General features: G+C 47.3%; 1 pseudogene; it reads right to left on the bottom strand.

The window, feature by feature from the left end:
- Positions 1 to 7,752: 7,752 nt before the first annotated feature.
- Positions 7,753 to 15,356, bottom strand: part of LOC101339466 (lactoylglutathione lyase pseudogene) — a 39,477-nt pseudogene continuing 31,873 nt past the window's right edge.

The raw sequence follows: 15,356 nt of genomic DNA, 5'->3' as shown, positions 1-15,356 counted from the left end.
AATCCTTATTATTCATGGATTCTGTATTTGCAAATTCGCCTACTTGCTAAAATGTACTTGTAACCCCCAAATCAATTTCCACAGTCGTTTGTGGTCATGTGCAGAGCAGCAAAAAATTTAAGTCACCCGTTGTGAACATTCCCAGCTTGGGCTGAGCAAGGTGGCACTCTGCCTTCCTGTTTCAGCTCTCATGCTGTGAACAGGTGTCCTTTTGTGGTCTAAATGGTGCCACATTTTTTGCATTTGTAGGCTTTTCGTTGGTGATTTTGCTGCTTTTGTTTGTTTCTTTGTTCATTTCATTTTGCTGTTTAGCTAACTAGTGTTCCTAAGCGTAAGAAGGCTGTGATGTACCTTATGGAGAAAATACATGTGTTGGAGAACCTTTATTCAGGCAGGAGCTATAGGGCTATTGGCTGTGAGTTCAATGTTAATGAATCAACAATATATATTAACTCAGGTGTCTTTAAACAGAAACACACATAAAACAAGTTTATGTATTGATCAGTTGATAAAAATGTCGTGACAAGAGGCTTTCAGGAACCTAACCCTGTATGTCCCCTAGGAGCAATGGTTCGATATTCACCAGTTCAGTGTTTGAGACTACTTTATAAAACTTAACTAGCTTGAATAACAAGAATCAACTGTAGCAGTGTTTGGGAACTGGATGGAGGCCACAAGACCATGAAGAGGAAACATCTCTTGAGAGCACGTGCACTAGAGCCAGTGCCTGGGTTTGCATCCCTGCTCTGCCACTTGTTAGCTGTGTGGCCTTGGGCAAGTCGCTTAGCCTCTCTGTGCCATGGTTTCTCATCTGTAAAACTTTGTTATGGGGTGGCTAGGAGAATCTCAAGGTGTCAATATTTGGAAAGTATTTAGAACACTACCTGGGACATCATGAACACTCTTTGCATCTTTCGTGTTTCTTAAATAAATGAAGAAAGGAACAAAAGAAAGAGAAACCAACTTACTTCACAGGCGAGGAAACTGAGTTGGGGATAGGAAGAACTTGCCACACCTAGATTATTAGCAGAGCTGCTGGGGTCTTTCCAGAGATGGCGTGGGATGAGGCTGGCACCGGAGAACCCGTTCCCAGACTGTTGTGATGACACTCTGATGCAGAGACGCAAGGGGGAGGTGGCCGCAGGAGGCACAGGAGCAAACCCACAGTGTGACCCAGGGACCCACCAAGTCCCCATCATGGGAGCCACTCCCCATCATCCCTCTGCCCACAAACCCCCACGTGCCACTTCAAGCCACAGGCCAGATGGATTCTAGAGCGCTCCAAAGGTATGCCTCTCCATCTCGCCCTTTAAGAATTACTAGGGAGCTCCAGGCTGTGCCGCGCAGGAGCAAGAAATACTACCGAGCTCGGCCAGAAACCTTATGAGAAACCGAACATGGCCAGACAGAAGCTTCACAAGAAATACTGGCCCGGCCTCCTGAGAAGAACAGCGGGCCTCGGCGGCCGAGCAGGTGGCCTGCCATCTCCCCCCTTCCCCCTCCCCCCCCCCGCCCCCCCCCACCCCGCCCAGCGAATCGATTGTGCGCAAGGCTACCTAGTGCTGGGGAAGTAGATAAAGGCAAGATATACGATAGGAGGGGCCCAGGGCTGATGAAAGGGGAAGAGAAGGCAGCTTAAATCAAGGGGCAAGTGCTGCGAGAGAGGCGAGATAACAGGATTTGTGTTTATTGTTAACAAGGAGAATCGGCTGAGGTGCAGGGGCCGTGAGATGGGCGCGCGCTCGGAGAGGAGGGCGGGGAGGGGCCAGAGGGAGAGTGCCTGGTGCTCCCAGTGAATCACGGAAGCTCTGGGGCGCAGGCAGGGAACCGAGCCAGAAACAAGTGCCTGAAAGGGCAAAATCCCTCCTGGTCCATTCGGTTATGTCCGTAACTGCCTTTCACCTTCTGCCCTTTGTTCCCACACTTTCCTGCGCATCACAGAGCACTCTAAAAGATATCCACACCTGCCACCTCCTCCCACCATGGGCTCCATCAGGCTAGAATTCAAAGCCCACGATGGAACCATACACACAACGGCAAATGCTTACTGGGAACTTCCTCTGTGCCTGTGGCGGAGCGAAGAGCCTCCTGTGTCTTATTCCAGCCAACATTCACTCCAGGACTGAGGCCCTGGGGTTGTTCCCATTGTACAGAGGAGGAAACTGAGGCTCACAGAGGCTGAGGAACTGACCCAACACCATAGAGTGGCCCTGGAATTCCAGCCCAGGCAGTCTGGGTCCAGAGGCCACCTGGATTCTAGACTGACTTGGTTGCCATCCTTATTCGCCACATCTAAAGGGAGACTGTGGGGCTGCATCACATCCTCTCGGTGTCTCTGCGGCAGATGGTTCCATGCACACTGGCCGTGTCCCATCTCAAGGACAAGCCAGGGAATCGCTCCACTGTTTTGCCGATGGGTCTTCCCCAAACTGCAGAAACAGCTCAGTTCTCCAGCAGGGGCAGCCAGGAAGTAGGGGGAGTTCCCCCTCCACTGGCAGGGGTGGGGGGACGTGGACAGGAGTTGGGGGATGAATGCTGCCCCAGTCCCTCAGAGGGACATTTCTGAGGCGTTCTCAGCACAGCCCCTCAGAGGGTGTCTCACAGGGCGGAGCCCTGTTGCCCCGAGAGACACCGGCTCCCTACAGCCCGCCATGCTGGCTTCTCCTCCTTCCCACGTTCCGCCCCCTCGCTCCTGCTTCCTGCACCTCCTTCCAACTAGACCTCAGCATCCAAACCCTCATCGTGGGCTCTGCTTTGTGCGGGGAACCCAGACTGAGACAGGACTCCATCTACCTTCAATACATGCCAATACAACAGCAGGACTGGCTAAGTCAAGACATAGGTTGAGGAAGTATATAAGGAAGGGTATTCCCCTTATTCTCTTATTCTTCCGCAGCCCAGAATATAAGAACTTGGGCCAGTACCTTTTCCCCACCCAGAGAAGTGCTGGGGGAAATACTTCTATCTTTCTTTTCACTCTTGACTTTTTGCCCAACCTGCTGGTGACAGCTTGGCTTCCGAGAGCCACGATGTCTAATGGGTGGCACTGCCCATCCTCCAAAGCAAGAAACCACTCCCATGGTCCATGGGTCACTTTTGCTCACTTGGGCAGCCTGGGCCACAGCTCCGGGGGCTCACCCTGACTTCCTGGTGTCCATGTAGGAAGCCCCCTAAGGGGCATCTTCATGGGCCGAGGCCTGGCATCCCCAGCTTCTCAGCTGGGACACAGTGATAAATCCCGTGTAGGGGTGAGTGGTGGGAAAGAACCCTCGGAAGTGTAAAGAAAGAACTTTAAAACAGGAAAGAGGGTTTTCCTAGCCTGGGAACTCCTGCAGAGTTTCCATCAAGGCCCCAGACGGCTACATCATAGATCTTGTGACTCATGGTGACAACGGTCAGCTCTCGTGGTTGGGACAATAGACAGGGGTCTGAGCTGAGGCTGAACCCTCCTCCCCAGAGCCCTTCTGCCCCTTGGCCTCCCTCTGCCCACTGTCAATGCCTCCCTGCTCCCCCATTCTGCCCAGGAATGTGACCTCAGTCTGCACTTGGCCACTGTGGTATCTGCACCAAGTGGGGAAGTACACAGAAGGGCAGGTTCTTGGTCCAATGGGGACAGTTGCCCACACACAGCTGCAGGCCCCCTGTGCCCTTGGGCCTCCAACCAATCTATCAGACACTTCAGCTTAGCTTTCACCACTGTGCAACCATCCAGTTATTGCACGCACATGCATGTTCCTACTAAGTCCTCCCAGAAGGAGACGAAAGAAAAGGCTCTTCTCCCCTGCAGTGACCAAGGCACAGATCTCTTCCTGCATTAGAAAACAAAGATCAGACAGCCAGATTTGAGAAGATGTGAAATTGAGGACCATCTTAGGAACACACGATCTCGTTATTCAGTGCCACGTGGAGGCTCGTACAAGTTGTTAACATTTATAACTATTAACAACTTGTCTTGAAAGTACACAGAGAGCAAAAGGGTCTTGAAAAATTCTTAAGACTTTAGAAATGGTTGCCACATCCTGTAAAAATAACGTCCCAAGAAAATCACGGCATTTGGATTGATGATCTTACCTGATGGTGGACTGCCCTTGGAATGATGTTGCAATGCACATCTCTGTGTTCCCGACAGAAAAACAAACCAGAGGTGGGTCATTGGTGTTTTTCTCTTCTCCCTCCAGATTGATGGAGGGGAAGGTCTGTGACTTCCATAGATTCTTTTTCTCCAACAAAAAGACGAGGAGTCTAGTTCTGTAAAGAAATGATTTTGATTTGGTGATTAGGGAAAGTAATCTCTTGAAAAGGTGGCAAAAATGCTGAAGAGCTGAGACCCAGGGTTAAGAAGTCCAGCCATTAAGAGCAGGAAGCAGAGCATTCTAGGCAGAGGAGATATCACATGCAAAGGCCCTGGGCAGGAGTGAGTTTGGCGTATTTGAGACACCCAAGGGAGTCAGTAGAACTGGAACAGAGAGGAAGTAGGTGGAGAGTACTCTCCAACCAAGGGTTTGTGGAGTGTGTATTTTCGTCTTCTGGTGATGAGAGCCAATAAAACTTTTCAAGCAGGGGAATGAGCTTTCAAAAAGCTGGAAGATCAGGATTTAAGATCTGTCACTGTTGGTGCTAACGTCTCCTTCTGCGCTCAGTGGATGTGTAACTGCAAAGCTTTGACCCCATCACCAGATTGTAGCTTAGCACAGATGAATTTGCTTTTAAACTTCTCATAAAATCGCCTGTACTCTGTAAATAATCTGATTCCCTTGGTCCAACAGACTCAGAAAGAAAAAAATGTTTAAAGCCAAACAAAAAATTTTGTTTTATTGCTCACACCCGAGAGACAGAGTTCAGAACTAGACTTCCTGGTCTGAGCCTGAGAGGCATGCCGTCTGCTGCCAATGCAGAGTGGGAAAAAGAGGAAAGGTGTTCAGAGTTGGCTCTCTACAGGGGGACTTCACTGTTTGCTGAAACCGTCAAAGAAATCACCCGTATTTGGCAACTGTAATGCTGTTTGGGTAATGCCTGACACTCTGGGGGCCTGTGTTCCCCCATCCTCCAAAGTCCAGTTTGCCCTTCCAGGCCCAGCTAAATGGATAACATGAAAAAGCCCAATGACATCAAGTGTGGGCAGGGATGCGGAGGAACTGGAGTGCTCATTTATTATGGTTGGGAATAAAAAATGCTATAGTCACTTGGAAATCATTGAGCAATTTCTTAAAAAGTTAAATATATACTTGTCATGTGACCAATTAATCCCACTCCAAGAAATTTTTCTAAAAGAAATGAAAACATAGATTCTCAAAAAAGTCTTGTGCAAGAACGTTCATAGCGGCTTGTATTCATGATAGGCAAAACCCGGAAATACCTCAGGTACCCGTCCATCCACAGGAGAATAAATAAACACGCTATGAGATATTCATATTCTACTGCGATAGAAAAGAAATGAGCTATTGACACGAGCTACAGCATGGGTACATCTCAGAAGCGTTCTGCTGAGTGAGGGAAGCCAGATGCGAAAGGGCACTTGCTGTATGACTCCATTTACAAGTGTTAGAATAGGAAAAGCTAAACTATAGTGACAGAAATCAGAGAAGGGGTTGCTTCTGGGGATGGAGGGATTGCCTGAGACAGGCACGAGGGAATTTTCTGGGGTGGCGGACATGCTCTCTCTCGATGGGTATGTGGGTTACACAAGTGTACACCTCTATCAAATTGATCTAACTATCTGCTTAAAGACCAAGATTTCACTAAATGTAAAATACATCTCATTTTTAAAGACATAAAGATAAATCAAATTCACTTCCTTTTGGCAGCCTTCTCTACCTCCTCCAGACTAGATTAGGGGCTCTTCTTGGCCTGGAAGCTCCCAGAAGCAGACCCAGAGATGAATATTTGCACGCAGGTGATTTATTTGGTAGGAGAGAAGAGAAGTGAGACAGGGAAGGGATATGTTATCAAGCAGGTTACCACCGCAGGCAACAGGGCTCAATCCTGTCACTCAAATGACACAGGGTGTCACCCAGAGAGGAGGGAGCTAGGTTATCTATACACCAGCTTCTATTAGTCATTGGTTGGGGTGTAATTCACCAGTTCTTTTAGCTGACCAGAGCATGGGTAGCGCAGGTCCAATGGCCAGAGAGAGCCTCGTCCCACCCCAGGGAAAGAAATGCAGGGCAAGGGACTATGGGCTGGGCTCCAGCAGCGTCTGCTGCATGCCTCGTCTTGTTTGCTCCCATAGCCTCCTGCATGCACATTTATCCCACAGTAGTAGAAAGAATGATTAAAAGCTCAGGTGATGGAATGAGGCAGACTTGACCTCAAATTCCAGCTCTGCCACTTTCTACATGACAACTTGAACAAATGGGTGTTCTTCTATAAAATGGGGGTCTTGCACTGTTGAGGGGATTCAATGAGTTCTTCCCTGTTCCGTGCTCACCACAGCACCAAGCACATCACAGGACCTCCAGTGAACACTAACAGCAGTGAGCAGTATTGTTACTCTCTCATCCATTCTGTTTGCCCCCAAAAGTCCGAAGTAATGTTTTTCCAATTCCTCTCTTCAATTATTTTTAAGATTTAATTGTTGAAAGAGAATACATGTACATAGTTCAAAATCCAAAAGGTATTACAGAATCAACTGTGAAAAGTCTCCCTCCTTTTACAGTAGCCACCCGGGGCCCTGCTCACAAGTGACCGAGATGATCAGCATGCTTGGGTTATTTCCCGAAGATATTTTCATCCAGCATTCTAACATACATTTTGGGCCTGCTTCTGGTTTTCTATGGCTGAATCCAGTGCAGGATGGAGTTTGATTTGGCATAACTAATATATGCATTTTTAGCTTTCTATTTTGAAATAATTTTAGTTATTTGTTTATTTATTTTTTTTGGAAATATACATGAAGCTTCACTTTCGTTCGGGGTTCTTTACTTCTCATTCTGAAAAGTTACTTCTGAGGAACTGAAACCCCGGAAGGTAACCACAACAAAAACATACTAAGTGTCGGTTTTTTTTTTTTTTTTTTGAAAATGATGATTCAAAGGCAGACTTGTAGACTTGTATCTCTTCAGGAGATAGAAGGCAAATGCAGCCCCTGAAGGGAATTGTTCTAATTATTGCCTAAAAAAGTGAAGTTATACAACTACATTCAAGGACATAAGACAAAGCACTACTTTAAAACTAGAATGGCTGAACAGTTAGGTGAAAAACATAGCTGAAATAGGAAAGGGAAATGGACTTAAGAATAATTTGAGGGCTTCCCTGGTGGCGCAGTGGTTGAGAGTCCACCTGCCGATGCAGGGGACACGGGTTCGTGCCCCGGTCCGGGAAGATCCCACATGCCGCAGAGCGGCTGGGCCCATAAGCCATGGCCGCTGAGCCAGCATGTCCGGAGCCTGTGCTCCGCAACGAGAGAGGCCACGACAGTGAGAGGCCCACATAACGCAAAAAAAAAAAAAAAAGAATAATTTGAATTGAGACAATAAGCCATCAGTCCTAGATGCTCCTGTTAACCGAATATCTTTTTTTTTTTTTGCGGTACGTGGGCTTCTCACTGTTGCGGCCTCTCCCGCTGCGGAGCACAGGCTCCGGACGCGCAGGCTCAGCGACCATGGCACACGGGCCCAGCCGCTCCGCGGTATGTGGGATCTTCCCGGACCGGGGCACGAACCCGTGTCCCCTGCATCGGCAGGCGGACTCTCAACCACTGCACCACCAGGGAAGCCCTTAACTGAATATCTTGAATCACATTGTTTCCTTTTTCACCTTCCACAATGTCTTCACTGAAATCTCAATGCAGCATTCTCACAGAACTAAATAAAATTATCATTTTGTTAGGATTCAAGATTTCAATCCAGTAGCCATCAGGATCTTGATCAATGCCAGGCCTTTCATTTTTACCATCATCAGGTTTCTTCACAAATTTGACTCCCAGTTCTTCACATCCTATACAAGCACTGTGAACATCGGGTACAGCAATTCCAATGTGACCAGATCCCCGAGGGTCTGAATTGCCCCTGTGGTAACTCTGCATCTCATCCTCTTCAGTGCCCCAGTAGTGTGTCAGTTCTAGCATAGCTTTTCTGGAGAATGGCCCATGCTACTCTTTCATCTTTACCTTTTGGGATGTCATTTTTATCCTCAGTAGCCAAGAAACAGAGTGAAAATTTCATAGTGGGAAAATCTAAGTTTTGGAGTAGCGTCATTCCAAGAATTCTAGGATAAAAATCCAGTGACTACTTAGGATCTTAATTCGCAGCATGGTCTGCTGCAAGAGAAGATCCTTGGTGCTGGGGTCCGGGTAGGTGCCGCAGACAAGGGCGGCCTCGTCGGTGAGTCTGCTGGACGTGGGCTGCAGCTCTACCATGGCTGCGCTGCTGTATCGCGGACGACGGTCCCCGGGAACGCAGCCGCCACGCACACTCTGCAGGCCGTGAAGCTCCCTTTTCAGAAATCCTTTTAGGTTTATAGAAGAGCTGCAAAGATAAAACAGAGCGTTCTGGTGTATCCTTCACCCAGCACCCCCCAGTGTTAATATCGTACATGACCATGGTACACTGATCAAAACTAAGAACCTGACATCGGTGCCGTACTATTAATTATACGACAGATTTTATTTGGATTTCACCCGGTTTTTCACTAAAGCGGATCCTCCCCAAGAAAGCACGTTGCATTTAGTGGTCACGTCTCCTAACTCTCCTCCAGTCTGTGACAGTTTCTCACCTTCCCTTGTTTTCATGATCTTAACACTTTTGAAGGATCCTACGCAGTTGTTTTAAATTTAATGAATCTAGGGGGTTCCCTCGTGGCCTAGTGGTTAGGATTCAGCGCCGTCACTGCCGTAGCCCAGGTTCGACCCCTGGGCGGGGAACTGAGATCCTGCAAGCCGCGTGGCGTGGCCCAAAAAACAAAATTTAGTGAAGCTACAGGTCTTGGTGTCCCTGAAGGTCACCAGGACACCTTGACGCTCCACGTTTAGAGCTGCTGGTGCAGGGAGAAGGCACTGAGGACTTACTCCATTGCTGTCACGGACACGGGAAGGCTAGAAATTCAGACCTCCACCATCGACGTGTGACACTGGACAAGTAGCAGTCCCTCTCTGGGCTTCAGACTCCCCTTCATGACACTAAAGCAGTGAAACCATATTGGCGTGTCTGAAATTGTGTAGTCAAAGCAGTCTACAGACTCTAAGACCTCGTAGAGATCCCAGTGTACGTTAGCATACTAGAGGCACTGAAAAGTCCTGCAGTAAAGAGACCTGCTTTAACGTAGTTTCACCCCGAGTTGGTGAAACTATGTATTTGACTGGAGGAGTAAAATGGTTCCCTTCCACCTATTCACCTGCAGGGAAGACCCTTTGGGACATATGGACTTGGCGACACAAAAGACCCGTGAATGGAGCTTCAGTTTGTTGGGGATACAGGAGCAAGCACACTGCCCAGAAAAGGTTGACCGTGAAGCTGGAGCTGGGGGAAAGTTTGGAAGGAGGGACACAGAGGGTAAGGCTGAGCAAAGAAGAGGAGGCAGACTTCCCCTTGGCTTCCCATCCCTTCAGAGCCAGCCCAGACCCTGGGCATTGGAGGATCCACGTAGAGATGTATATGGCGCCTCCTAGGAACAAAACTTGGAAACATCCATCAAAATAGGCAATGCCCTTGGCATTGAACTCAGTGATGACACGTCCCAATCCATCCACACCTGAGAACAGAGGTGTTTGTGCAGGCTAATCTCTGCCTCATTGGTTGAGGCTGAAAAAGAAGGGAAAAGTGTAAGTGTGTATGTATGCGTGTGTGTGTGTGTGTACACCACGTATTACACAGCCCAACTCAAGAAGGATAGTGTGACCCTGGGAACGGTGTTTGTTTCCAGATGGAGGAACTGAGTAATCTGGAGACAGAAGTGGGAGAAACTGACTTTTCACTGGCCACCCGTCTGCACCTTGAGTTTTATACCTACGCTGTATCACTTATTTAGTGAATTAAAATGATAGTTTCTAAAAGAATGAACACATTTTGATCTATCCATACTGTGGAATGCTGTGCTATATGCAGTTGTTTAAAAAAAAAAAAAAGGAAAGAATGAGGAAACTGTTTATGTACTAAAATGGAAATATCTCCAAAATACACATATATAGTGTATCACTCTTGAGTAAAAAAGAGGGGTAAAGTAAGAATATAAATATACTCTGGATATATATATATGGAAAGATATAAAAAACTAAGAATCATAGTTATTCGTGGGGGAGGGGTTGCATAGACATGGGAAGGAGATTTCTCACTGTCTTCCTTCAAATATATTTATATATTTTACACATAAATACGTTTAATATATTTTATTATATATTTTAACAGTGGATATATTGCTTCCTCAAAATTAAATAAATAAATGTGAACACAGGACGTCTATGTGGACTGAGGTATAACAATTTTCCAGATACATTGTTAAATGAAAAAGAAGTGGGAACTCTCCTCAATATTATGTAACAACCTAAATGAGAAAAGAATTTGAAAAAGAATAGATACATGTATAACAGAATCATTTTGCTGTACACCTGAAACTATCACATTATTAATCAACCATACTCCAATATAAAATAAAAAGTAGAAAAAAAAAAAGAATTACTTGGCAGGTGGCTTGTTAGAAAGGCAGATTTTGAGCCCATCCCCTGAGATGCTGATTCAGAGGGACCTGCATTTTTTTTTTTTTTTTTGGAGCGGCATGTGGTATCTTCCCGGACCGGGGCATGAACCCGTGTCCCCTGCATCGGCAGGTGGACTCCCAAACACTGCGCCACCAGGGAAGCCCGGGCCTGCATTTTTAATGAGCCCACCTAGCCTCAGAGATTGAGAGGCAGTGGGGGAGCCTCATTTTAAGACACAATGGCCTGGTTAGAAAAAAAATCCACATGAGGAAACAAAAGTCAGAGCGCTGGGTGCCAGGCTGGAAGCTGGTCCACGGTCCAGCGGGACACGAGACAAGCAAGGTCAGTTGAACCTGGGAGTCTTTGCGGAGCAGGTGACACTGGCACTGGCAGGAATTTCCAAGGTGAGCCTGAAAAGCAGTTTGCCCCCATAAAGGGTTCCGTTTTCTCCACACCCCCTCCAGCATTTCACATACAAGTTTTTTGTTTGTTTGTTTTTGTTTGTTTGTTTGTTTTGCGGTACGCGGGCCTCTCACTGTTGTGGCCTCTCCCGTTGCGGAGCACAGGCTCCGGATGCGCAGGCTCAGTGGCCATGGCTCACGGGCCCAGCCGCTCCGTGCCATGTGGGATCTTCCCGGACCGGGGCACGAACCCGTGTCCCCTGCATCGGCAGGTGGACTCTCAACCACTGCGCCACCAGGGAAGCCCACACATACAAGTTTTAAGAGTGTCATAGAGACAGGGGCTGGTGGTACCCACACCACACTCTGCACTGGTTACCCTAGAATGTGAGATTCGAGTGGGGCAAAAAGAGCCTTCACTTTCTATTATTTGAAACCTCTTTTAAACAACAAGCATGCATTCTGTTATAATTAAGAGATAAGAAACAATAAAAATAGATAAGTTAGTTGGGGGATGAGGGTGGGGGAAGCTCCATATGGACTACAGTGGAGGAGAAAGGAGCTGCGTGCACGTGACCGTGCTTCAGAACTCGCGCCCATAAAGCAAGAAGACAGGACCCAAAGCGGCTGCAGCACATCCCACTGCTAAATCTGTCCACCTTCCTCCCGCCTGCAAGACACAGGTGACCAGACTCAGGAATTACATCCAGGATGTTCAAATTTGTGACCACAAACCCCAATCACTCAGGGTACCAGGAAATTTGGCCAGTGCTAATGTTTATCAAGCATCTCAGACAGAGGAGGGTCAGGAAAGGGAGGAGACACGAGGACTGCAGCCCTGGCCTCCAGGCCCAGAAGTGGGTTCACCCAGCAGGGTCTGAACCACTGATCTCCATGGAAGGATGTTGGGGGAAGCGGTATTTCTCCAAGTACATTTGCAAAGGACTTTGGTTAACCGAGGGCTTTGAAACCATCCTCTGTGAGATCCTCTCTGCAGCCCCCAATGAAGACCCTCAGTGGACAGACCAAGAAATGGGTTCTTGGAAAAGAAGGAAAAGACTTGCCAAGGTCACAGCTGGAAAGTAGAAGAGCCTGCATTCAAATTCCAGTCTGTCCACCCTAAAGCCGTGCCATTGACACCACATAGAAGCAGAGATGGGATCCACCAGACCACGGAGAACCCATTCATTTATTCAGCACAAACGGAACCAGTTATTTTGCGACGTGCCAGGCCCTGACTCCAAGAGCACAAAGATTCCTTCGCTATTTAACATAATTTACTTAATGCCCCGTCTGCTCCAGGAACTGGGCAAGGCGCTGGGGCTACAAAGGAAGACAAACAGGCGTGGTCCCTGCTCTCAGGACCTCTGCAAGGGGAGACAGTTGCTTATCCAATCATGAAAGCAATGACTAGTCTGTTCTGCCAACAACCACGTGTGCTTGGACGCGGATCCTTCAGCTTCAACATTAGCAATCCGACTAGATTGTCTTCACTTTCGGCTGTGATCATGTATTGCTTTTCCATGTGTACCTGTAAGAGTTTTCTGTCATGTCTGAAAAGTAAAGGCTTTAAGGAAGAAAAAAATAAAAGAGAGAGACCACAATGAGACCTCAAATGAGACCACAGCCCCAGCAAACACCTTGATGGTAGCTTTCAGATGAGATCCTGGAGCAGGGCACCCAGCAAAGCTGTGCCTGGACCCCTGACCAACAGAAACTGTGCAATAATAAATGTATGTTATTTTAAGTTTGTAGTGATTTGTTACACAGCTTTGATAACTAATACTCGGGCTTCTGTTTAAATGTCTCCTCCTCAGAGAGGCCATCCTTGACTGTCCCTTCAGTGATGGTTAATTTATGTGTCAACTTGAGTGGGTCACGGGGTTGCTCACTTATTTGGTTAAACATTATTTATTTCTCTCCGTGTGTGTGTGTGTGTGTGTGTGTGTGTGTGTGAAGGTGTTTCCAGGTGAAATTAGCATTTGAATCAGTAGACTGAGTAATGCAGAGCACCCTCCCCAATGCAGGTAGGCATCATCTAATTCACTGAGGGCCTGCATAGAACAAAAAGGGCAGAGGAAGGGAGAATTTTCTCCCACTGTACGACTGTTGAACTGGGACCCTAGTCTTCTCCTGCCCCCCAGAAGACTTATACCATCTCCTGTAAGTCCTGGACTTATATCATCATTGCCCCTGGTTCTCAGATCTTCAGAATCAGACTGGAATTTATGCCATGGGCTCTCCAGTTCTCAGGCCTTTGGACTTGGACTAGAACTTATAGCACCAGTTCTGGTTCTCAAGCTGGAACTACACCATCAACTTTCCTGGGTCTCCGACTTGCAGATAGCACATCATGGGACTTCACGTGAGCCAATTCCTTATAATAATCTTACAGATCCTATTGGTTCTATTTCTCCAGAGAACCCTGATCAATACACCTTTTAAAATAGAACCTGCCCCACCATTAATTTCCAGTCTGTTCCCCTGATTATTTTTCTTCTGTGATTTTATGTTTTTGTTTTTTGGCCACACTGCATGGCTTACAGGATCTTAGCTCCCCGATCAGGGACCAAGCTTGGGCCCCGGCAGTGAAAGTGCTGAGTCCTAACCACTGGACTACCAGGGAATTCCCTGATTTTTTTTTTCCTCTGTAGCCCTTACCACAACCTGACTCATTATTTGTTTATGAAAATACAATATACTCCATGGGAGAAAGGACCTAGTCTGTTCTGGTCACCTCTGCATCCCCAGTGCCTCTCATGGAACCTGGCACATAGCAGACATCCAATAAATAAGGAATGAGTGATTATCCATCTTTTTACAGTGTTTACTAAGTGCATGTGCCTTGGTTGCCCTCACAATGACTCAGCAAGCTGGTATCATTCCCATTTTGCAGATGAGGAAACTGAGGCCCAATCGTAAAGAATGACATGTCCAAGATCACAGAATTGGTAAGTGGCAGAAATAAGACTTAAATTCAGGCAGCCCGACCCCAAAGCCATGTACTTAAGCACCATGCAGGGAGCCTAAGGGGGTCAGTAGCAACCTTCCTCCCATTTTCTTCCTTCTGGAAAAGGGGATGCTCTTATCCATCCTAGAGCACTAAGATGAGGGACTCTCCTAGTCCCTTCCCCTGGCCCTGCTGTTTATGGGCAGGAGCAGGTACAGATCTTCAGAAGCCCTAAGCTCAGAAAAGATTACGGATCCCCATGTGATCCCCTATGCAAATCAAAATTAAAACAATGTAAACCATAAAACACAAAATGTGTGCACATGCGGAGGGTAAATGAACTCCTTTCTAGATTTCCTGGTTCCATTGGCTGAAGTTATTTTTAATCCCTTTTGTGTCCTGATCTTTCTGACACCCTAAGCCCATGCTTAGGTCTCCATGGACCAGCTGTGCCCCTCAACTAGAGGTCCAGCTTCTGCTAGGTAGCCCTCCCCCACAGCCGTCCCTCTCTCCCAGCTCTATAACCACCCCCTTTTTTCATCTATTCATGACTAAGGATGGTCAGCAAGTCCCTCCATGACTAGCCCCAGGGAACCCACAAAGCCTGGTAGTTTCTGATCTCCTGCCTCTTGGTGGCAGAATACAAAGGTGCCCCCCGTGATTCCTGCTTCCTGGTGAACACACCCTATATAATCCCCTCCCCTTGAGTGGGGACTGGACTTGTGAATAGGATGAGATTTCACACTGTAACTCAGTGACTAGTCCATTGACTTTGAGTTCATCAAAAGAAAGATTATCCCAGGTGGGCCTGGCCTAATCAGGTGATCCTTTAAAAAACTCAAAGAGATTGGAAGTCTGAGACAGTGTCTCCTGCTGGCCTCAAAGGAGCAAACATCCATGCCATGAGCTGCCTATGGAGAGGGACACATGACAAGGGTCTGAGAGTGGTCTCTAGGAGCCAAGAGCAGTCCCTTGGCAAGCAGCTAGCAAGAAAATAGGGACTTCAGTCCTACAACTACAAGGAACTGAATTCTGCTGACACCCTGAATGAACTTGAAAGAGATTCCTGAGCCTCAGATGAGACCACAGCCCCAACGACACCTTGATTTCAACTTTGGGAGACCCTGAGCAGAAAATCTAAGTACACAATGTCTGAACTAGTGACTTACAGAACTGTGAGCTGACAGACGGATAAAATTTAAAGCCACGATGTTTGGGGCTATTTTTTAATGCAGCGATAGAAAACGAATACACTACCCTGACCTCTGTAAACGGTACCTTTATTAAATTAGGCTAATTTGAATGTACCATCTGTGGGGTACATTTCCTGTGGGGCTTTGAAGGGTGCATTATTTAACTTCTCTGGGCCTCGGTT

Source organism: Tursiops truncatus, chromosome 13 (genome assembly GCF_011762595.2).
Source record: "Tursiops truncatus isolate mTurTru1 chromosome 13, mTurTru1.mat.Y, whole genome shotgun sequence".
Lineage (NCBI taxonomy): Eukaryota > Metazoa > Chordata > Mammalia > Artiodactyla > Delphinidae > Tursiops > Tursiops truncatus.
The sequence above is the reverse complement of the archived record's forward strand: the minus strand, read 5'-3'. Positions and strand labels throughout refer to the sequence as shown.